Source organism: Nerophis lumbriciformis, linkage group LG12 (assembly GCF_033978685.3).
Source record: "Nerophis lumbriciformis linkage group LG12, RoL_Nlum_v2.1, whole genome shotgun sequence".
NCBI lineage: Eukaryota > Metazoa > Chordata > Actinopteri > Syngnathiformes > Syngnathidae > Nerophis > Nerophis lumbriciformis.
The window spans coordinates 15,593,146-15,602,588 of record NC_084559.2 but is presented as its reverse complement, the minus strand read 5'-3'; positions in this window follow the sequence as shown (position 1 = coordinate 15,602,588).

The following is a 9,443-nucleotide window of genomic DNA, read 5'->3' as shown; positions in this document are numbered from 1 at the left end:
GAAATACTGAACAGATGTTTATTGGGATAAGGTAAACATCTGTTCAGTATTTTAACATAAAAGTTGATTGTGAGGCATTAAAAGCCACAAAATGCAACGGGTCCATCAGACCCACAAACGCTGGCTGAGTAACAACAATATGAACGTTGCACGGAAAAATGTCTCTGCCAGTTTCTGCGTCCCACAGGGATTCTTCTTTTGTGTTTCTGCACCTGCGGTTCCCACACAAGGTTGCGACATTGTTTGTCAACACTGTCTGCTCTCATTTTCTCGCACATTTGACCCTCTGATGTTCTGTGTACCTACACTCTGTCCTCCTCCTGTCTCGGCCTGCTGTGTGTGTGTGTGTGTGTGTGTGTGTGTGTGTGTGTGTGTGTGTGTGTGTGTGTGTGTGTGTGTGTGTGTGTGTGTGCACTTGTCTCACCATCCTTGTGTGGACATACACTTGACAAACCACCCTTTCTGTGAGGACCATTTGACTTGTGAGGACATTTGCCTGGTCCTCACAACTACAGAAGTAAAATATTTTGTTTTACTTTGTGTGTTTTGCATTCTGAAGTGAGGTTGCAACTCTCTACTCCCATCTAGTGCTAGATATATTTTTTTCATCATTCTAGCTATAGTGGAAAGGGGGGCCCTCGAAACCTACTAACCAAACGTGGGTCCACACGAAGTAGGCAAGACATGTGTGTGTGTGTGTGTGTGTGTGTGTGTTCGCATGTGGTACACAGAACATCAATTTCCACACATCTATTAGCCCCGGGTCCAGTGGACCCGGACATCTTATATGTAATAGAAATGTGTAGGGGGGGTGTATGGTGTGTGGTCATTAAATATGTATTCTGATATATGTTCTTCACAGAAAATGAGCCAAAGTCAGTGAGTCTCAGTTTGAAAAATTAATTAATTGTATCATTTTTCTTTGAATAAAAAATGAAAACGGGTCCCACAGACCCGAACACCACACAAGGGTTAATACATCTACGTGGAACAGATTTGAGATTTGAATCTAAAAGGGGCTCTTTGCAACTTACTCAAAGTAGAGAGAAGTTATGCCGAAACTACAACGAAAACATCAAAGGCTAACTTATGCTACTTTTAGTAGTAATAATTTTAGAACAGTGTTTGAAGAGAAGAATCAGTTCATGGTATAGTGGTTCAAATGTTTAGAGGGTTAATGGAAGTGAAAGTTAATTGAAAAGATGTTACAGCTAAGGATCGTTCAAACCTTCGAAAGGGGGGTGTGGTGTACTCTTATTACCTGGGTTTGAACAGATTAATGGTATGCGCCACACCATCATGGGGCACAGTGGGACCAATGAGGGGCGACCCCGGCAGCGTTGTGAAATATCGTTGTAAGAGCTTGAGTAAAAGTTTATCGGCGCAAATTCAGAGTCTTCCTTGCCTCAAAATTAAAACGCAACAAGTACCACCTCAGAAACCACCATAATGATCAACAATAAAAAATACAGCATAGTGGGTCTAATTATTCATTAAAAACAAGGCACATGTTTTATTTAACACATTTATGTGACATGTTTGGCCACACAGTTTGAACAGTAAGACTGTGTTTGAATATTTAATTAAGTGATTATTTCGCATACCACGAGACGGAGCCTGTGTACACTCGTACAGACAAACAACCAGTCATGCATTTTAGGTTAATCAAGGTTTATTTCGTTTTTATGTTGGTTTGTTTAATGATCTGTACAAAATGCTAAAAATAACCACAATGTATCAACGGTTATACCATAATTGCAATAGTTATTTTGTTCTAGGAAACCTCTAACGATGACGCACATGATAAGTAGCGTTCTTGAGCAAATTTTTACGGGTAGCACATTTTCTCGGAACAAACTAATGTATTGATCATGAATTATAGATGGAATATTTTCATAGCTAAGTATAGCATGCTAAGTAGCGTTGGTTAGCACATTTTTATGGGTAGCACATTTTCTCAGAACAATCATGAATTATAGATAGAATAGTTTCATAGCTACAGCATACAAAGCCTGTTCATGACCTTTTTCAGAACATAACGAGAGCCATCTTAACATATACCGTATTTTTTCGGACTATAAGTCCCAGTTTTTTTCATAGTTGGGCCGGGGGTGCGACTTATACTCAGGAGCGACTTATGTGTGAAATTATTAACACAAACATATCAAATAATATTATTTATCTCATTCACGTAAGACTATACTATAAGGTCTATTCAGGTGTACTGGAGAGGAGGCTACGCCGGATAGTCGAACCTCGGATTCAGGAGGAACAGTGTGGTTTTCGTCCTGGTCGTGGAACTGTGGACCAGCTCTATACTCTCGGCAGGGTCCTTGAGGGTGCATGGGAGTTTGCCCAACCAGTCTACATGTGCTTTGTGGACTTGGAGAAGGCATTCGACCGTGTCCCTCGGGAAGTCCTGTGGGGAGTGCTGAGAGAGTATGGGGTTTCGGACTGTCTGATTGTGGCGGTCCGCTCCCTGTATGATCAGTGTCAGAGCTTGGTTCGCATTGCCGGCAGTAAGTCGGACACGTTTCCGGTGAGGGTTGGACTCCGCCAAGGCTGCCCTTTGTCACCGATTCTGTTCATAACTTTTATGGACAGAATTTCTAGGCGCAGTCAAGGCGTTGAGGGGATCCGGTTTGGTGGCTGCAGGATTAGGTCTCTGCTTTTTGCAGATGATTTGGTCCTGATGGCTTCATCTGACCAGGATCTTCAGCTCTCACTGGATCGGTTCGCAGCTGAGTGTGAAGCGACTGGGATGAGAATCAGCACCTCCAAGTCCGAGTCCATGGTTCTCGCCCGGAAAAGGGTGGAGTGCCATCTCCGGGTTGGGGAGGAGATCTTGCCCCAAGTGGAGGAGTTCTTGCCCCAAGTGGAGGAGTTCAAGTACCTCGGAGTCTTGTTCACGAGTGAGGGAAGAGTGGATCGTGAGATCGACAGGCGGATCGGTGCGGCGTCTTCAGTAATGCGGACGCTGTATCGATCCGTTGTGGTGAAGAAGGAGCTGAGCCAGTGGCCCAAAGATGCGAAAGTGGCAAGAAATTGGACGTTTGTTCCGCACACTTTACCGACGAAAGCTATGCTACGACAGAGATGGCAAGAATGTGTGGATATCCTGCGACACTCAAAGCAGATGCATTTCCAACGATAAAGTCAAAGAAATCTGCCGCCAGACCCCCATTGAATCTGCCGGAGTGTGTGAGCAATTCAGGGACAAAGGACCTCGGTAGCACGGCAAGCAATGGCGGCAGTTTGTTCCCGCAGACGAGCGAGCTAAACCCCCTGGATGTCTTAGCTCACACCGTCAAGAGAAGAATATCAACCCTAGATTCTCTGGCCTGCTGACATGAGGGTATGTCTACAGAATATATTAATTGATGAAAATTGGGCTGTCTGCACTCTCAAAGTGCATGTTGTTGCCAAATGTATTTCATATGCTGTAAACCTAGTTCATAGTTGTTAGTTTCCTTTAATGCCAAACAAACACATACCAATCGTTGGTTAGAAGGCGATCGCCGAATTCGTCCTCGCTTTCTCCCGTGTCGCTGGCTGTCGTGTCGTTTTCGTCAGTTTCGCTTGCATACGGTTTAACCCGATATGGCTCAATAGCTTCAGTTTCTTCTTCAATTTCGTTTTCGCTACCTGCCTCCACACTACAACCATCCGTTTCAATACATGCGTAATCTGTTGAATCGCTTAAGCCGCTGAAATCCGAGTCTGAATCCGAGCTAATGTCGCTATAGCTTGCTGTTCTATGCGCCATGTTTGTTTGTGTTGGCATCACTATGTGACGTCACAGGAAAATGGACGGGTGTTTATAACGATGGTTAAAATCAGGCACTTTGAAGCTTTTTTTAGGGATATTGCGTGATGGGTAAAATTTTGAAAAAAACTTTGAAAAATAAAATAAGCCACTGGGAACTGATTTTTAATGGTTTTAACCTTTCTGAAATTGTGATAATGTTCCCCTTTAAGATTATTTGGATCTGAGCCCGGTTTTTTCAAAACTGGTGTTATGGCTGCTGTTTTGAAAGCAGAGGGAACAATTCCAGTGGTGAGAGAAGAATGGATGATCAATCAATCAATCAATCAATCAATCAATCAATGTTTACTTATATAGCCCTAAATCACGAGTGTCTCAAAGGGCTGCACAAGCCACAACGACATCCTCGGCTCAGATCCCACATCAGGGCAAGGAAAAACTCAACCCAATGGGATGACAATGAGAAACCTTGGAGGGGACCGCAGATGTGGGGATCTCGGTGCGATGGACGTCGAGTGGATCTAGCATAATATTGTGAGAGTCCAGTCCATAGTGGATCTAGCATAATAGTGTGAGAGTCCAGTCCATAGTGGATCTAACATAATAGTGAGAGTCCAGTCCATAGTGGATCTAACATAATAGTGAGAGTCCAGTCCATAGTGGGGCCAGCAGGAGATCATCTTGAGTGGAGACAGGTCAGCAGCGCAGAGACGTCCCCAACTGATGCACAGATGAGTGGTCCACCCTGGGTCCCGGTTTTGGACAGCTAGCGGATCATCTGCGATCACCGAATCTGTGCCCCTCCTCTCCACGAAGGAGAAAGAAACGGCAGATCAACTGGTCTAAAAGGGGGGTCTATTTAAAGGGGAACATTATCACAATTTCAGAATGGTTAAAACCATTAAAAATCAGTTCCCATTGGCTTATTTTATTTTTCGAAGTTTTTTTTTTAATTTTACCCATCACGCAATATCCCTAAAAAAAAGCTTCAAAGTGCCTGATTTTAACCATCGTTATAAACACCCGTCCATTTTCCTGTGACGTCACATAGTGAAGCCAACACAAACAAACATGGCGCATAGAACAGCAAGCTATAGCGACATTAGCTCGGATTCAGACTCGGATTTCAGCGGCTTAAGTCATTCAACAGATTACGCATGTATTGAAACGGATGGTTGTAGTGTGGAGGCAGGTAGCGAAAACGAAATTGAAGAAGAAACTGAAGCTATTGAGCCATATCGGTTTGAACCGTATGCAAGCGAAACCGACGAAAACGACACGACAGCCAGCGACACGGGAGAAAGCGAGGACGAATTCGGCGATCGCCTTCTAACCAACGATTGGTATGTGTTTGTTTGGCATTAAAGGAAACTAACAACTATGAACTAGGTTTACAGCATATGAAATACATTTGGCAACAACATGCACTTTGAGAGTGCAGACAGCCCAGATTTAATCAATTAATATATTCTGTAGACATACCCTCATCCGCTCTCTTTTCCTGAAAGCTGATCTGTCCAGTCCAGTTGGAAATGCATCTGCTTTGAGTGTCGCAGGATATCCACACATTCTTGCCATCTCTGTCGTAGCATAGCTTTCGTCGGTAAAGTGTGCGGAACAAACGTCCAATTTCTTGCCACTTTCGCATCTTTGGGCCACTGGTGCAACTTGAATCCGTCCCTGTTCGTGTTGTTACACCCTCCGACAACACACCGACGAGGCATGATGTCTCCAAGGTACGGAAAACAGTCGAAAAAACGGAAAATAACGGAGCCGATTTGACTCGGTGTTTGAGAAAAGGGCGGATTGCTTCCCGATGTGTAATAGAAAGGCGTTTAATTCGCCAAAATTCACCCATTTAGAGTTCGGAAATCGGTTAAAAAAATATATGGTCTTTTTTCTGCAACATCAAGGTATATATTGACGCTTACATAGGTCTGGTGATAATGTTCCCCTTTAAAGGCTAGAGCAGGGGTGCTCACACTTTTTCTGCAGGCGAGCTACTTTTCAATTGATCAAGTCGTGGGGATCTACCTCATTCATATATATAATTTATATTTACCTATTTATGAAATATATGTTTTTGTTAACAAGTTAAAGGTGTTTAATGATAATGCAAGCATGTTTAACACATATAGTTAATATTGTTAATACATTAAAGGTGTTTAATGATAATACAAGTATGTTTAATACATATAGTTAATATTGTTAACAAGTTAAAGGTGTTTAAAGATAATGCAAGCATGTTTAACACAAATAGTTAATATTGTTAACAAGTTAAAGGTGTTTAAACACAAATAGTTAATATTGTTAACAACTTAAAGGTGGTTAAAGATAATACAAGCATGTTTAACACATATAGTTAATATTGTTAACAAGTTAAAGGTGTTTAAAGATAATACAAGCATGTTTAACACATATAGATTCCTTTCTTTCATGAAGACAAGAATATAAGTTGGTGTATTACCTGATTCTGATGACTTGCATTGATTGGAATCAGACAGTGGTGATGATAACGTCCGCATTTTCGAATGGAGGAGAAAAGAAGTCCTCCTTTCTGTCCAATACCACATGAAAGTGGTTGGTTTTTGGCATCTTATTTGTCCAGCTTCCGTACTCCTTTGTATACACTTTACAAGAAATACATTGTCGGCAAACTCCGTAGCTTGCTAGCTTGTGCACGCCAGCTTTCTGAGACTCTTATTTTGGTAGCGCAGTCAGGATGAAGCAGAGCTTTTATTGTGCAACTGTGCAGTCGGTCTTTGGAGTTTTGACGACAGGTACGGCGCCAGAGTCTGTTGAAATAAAGTGTTTCTCGCCTTCCAGTCGGTAATTTTAATGAGCTGGCAGCAGCCAGCGTCATCTCAGAAGACCCTCGGGTGCCGTGAATGTCAATCAAGTGACGAAAGTGACGTCATAGTGAAGATTTATGATCGCTCATTTTTAGGACTATTTTTTTAATGCCTGGTTGGTGATCGACTGACACACCCTCCGAGATCGACCGGTAGATCGCGATCGACGTAATGAGCACCCCTGGGCTAGAGCATACAAATGAGTTTTAAGATGGGACTCAAATGCTTCTACTGGGGTCGCATCTCTAATTGTTACCGGGAGGGCATTCCATAGTACTGGAGCCCCAATAGAAAACGTTCTATAGCCCGCAGACTTTTTGGGGGCTCTGGGAATCACTAATAAGCCGGAGTTCTTTGTTTCTTGCCGGGACATATGGTACAATACAATCAGCAAGATAGGATAGAGCTAGACCGTGTAGTATTTTATACGTAAGTAGTAAAACCTTAAAGTCACCTCTTAAGTGCACAGGAAGCCAGTGCAGATGAGCCAGTATAGGTATTAGAGATGCGCGGTTTGCGGGCACAACCGCGGAGTCCGCGGATTATCCGCGGATCGGGCGGATGAAATTTTAAAAAATTAGATTTTATACGCGGGTCGGGTCGGGCGGTTGAAAAAAATAAAAAATAGATTTTAAATAGATTCAGGCGGGTGGCAGTTAAACCAATTCGGAAATATATATACATAGTTAAATGTTGTTACCCACATACGAAAAACGAGCAGGCACCTGCAGCATATGCCACAACAGAAGAAAAAAAAAAAAAAGAGATGGACACTTTTACGGAGCGGAGAAGGGACGCCTCGCCGGGGTCCGGGACCAAGGCCCCTTCCCCCAAGAGGGCCCCACCGGGAGCTGTAGCTGAGGCGATCCGCGAGAAGGGCCCGACGCACGTCCAGGGTCACCACCGCACCGACACCCCGCCTCGTCCGCCTTCGCCGCGGCCGGCGTCACGCGCAGCAGGTAAGCAGCTTACCTGCCCGCCACCCCTGTTGCCGGGGGCGCGTAACAGGGGTCACTCCGCGCGCTCCGCCCGCGCAGCTTACCTGCCCGCCACCCCTGTTGCCGGGGGCGCGTAACAGGGGTCACTCCGCGCGCAGTGCGCTCACGAAAGGGGTGGGGCTCACCCTGGTTGATATAGACAGCAGGACGGTGGCCATGTAAGTCGGAACCCGCTAAGGAGTGTGTAACAACCCACCTGCCGAATCAACTAGCCCTGAAAATGGATGGCGCTGGAGCCTCGGGCCCATACCCGGCCGTCGCCGGCAGCGAGACGCGCTGGGAGGTGCGCTCTGCGCGGCTCCCATATGATTGCGCACTGGTGTGCGTCTGGGCCGTGACAGCGTGGCACGCGAATGTCTGTGCTGCATTGGATCAGTCTCCTTTCTTTAACAGGCAAAAGCTTTATAACCTCACTAATGCCTTGCATCGTCTATATTAGATATACAACAACGGGCGGGTGCGGGCGGATGCGGTTCTGATCAAATGTTGCATCGGGTGGATGGCGGATGGTTGACGACTTTCTGATGCGGTTGCGGATGAAATAATTGCCTATCCGCGCATCTCTAATAGGTATGTATATATGTATATAAAGGTATATACAGTATAGGCGTAATATGATCAAACTTTCTTGTTCTTGTCAAAAGTCTATCAGCCGCATTTTGTACCATGATCTTTGTGATGAGGTGGATCAGTGAGGAGAGGCAGTTTTTCACCAAAGCAGTAGGGAGGGGATCTAAAAGACAGGTGGGTGGCTTGGATCGACGGATAAGTGCAGTGATGTCCAACTGAGAAGGCAGTGAAAAACTAGAAAATGAATGGATAAGGGAGGCAGGGGGGGGGGGGCCTAGTTTGCCTTTCCCTGACCTAAAGGAATAGCTTTTGTTTTTTTTAAATAACTACTTATTAAACAAAACATGCATATCACAAACACAGCACCCTAGACTTCTGCAACCTGTTTTGAAACGGTTCCATGGTTGTTTTTATCATTATCAGAAAGGTTGCAATTAACGTTGATTACTGGGATGGCCCCTATTGTCCTGCAAAAAAGAAGGAAAAAGGACATTTCGTTGTTCAGTTGGTTTGGTAAAAGGAAACATTGATGAACTACAAAAAAGAAAAGACTGAAAAGAAGACATGGATTAAAGAGAAACTGCAATTTTTGGGGGTATTTTGCTTATCGTTTATTGCAAATAAAACCTAAAATATGACTATTTAGTTTACGAAAAAAGAGAAAATTGGCATGCACCTGAACAAATTGGAAAATCACAGAAACACATTCATTTTAACAGAGTTTACACAAGTCACTGTAGATCAGTGACGTGCGGTGAGGTTGATGGCTGGTGAGGCACTGACTTCATCACAGTCAGATTTACAAACATATGAACCCTAAAGAGTATCTTATTCACCATTTGATTGGCAGCAGTTAACGGGTTATGTTTAAAAGCTCATACCAGCATTCTTCCCTGCTTGGCACTCAGCATCAAGGCTTGGAATTGGGGGTTGAATCACCAAAAATGATGCCCACTGCTCCCCTCACCTCCCAGGGGGTGAACAAGGGGATGGGTCAAATGCAGAGGACAAATTTCATTGCACCTAGTGTGTGTGTGACAATCATTGGTACTTTAACTTAACTTTAACTTTACACATACAAACTGTAGCACACAAAAAAACACATTTAATAAAAAAAACTTTATCATGGTCTTACCTTTACTTATAAATGAAGTCCATGCGCCGCTGTTGTGCTGGAAGAATGCACCCCCTGACGGGAGTGTTATATCAACTAAAGCCCTCACTTAAACTTTCCACGTGCAAATTTGAATCTATTTA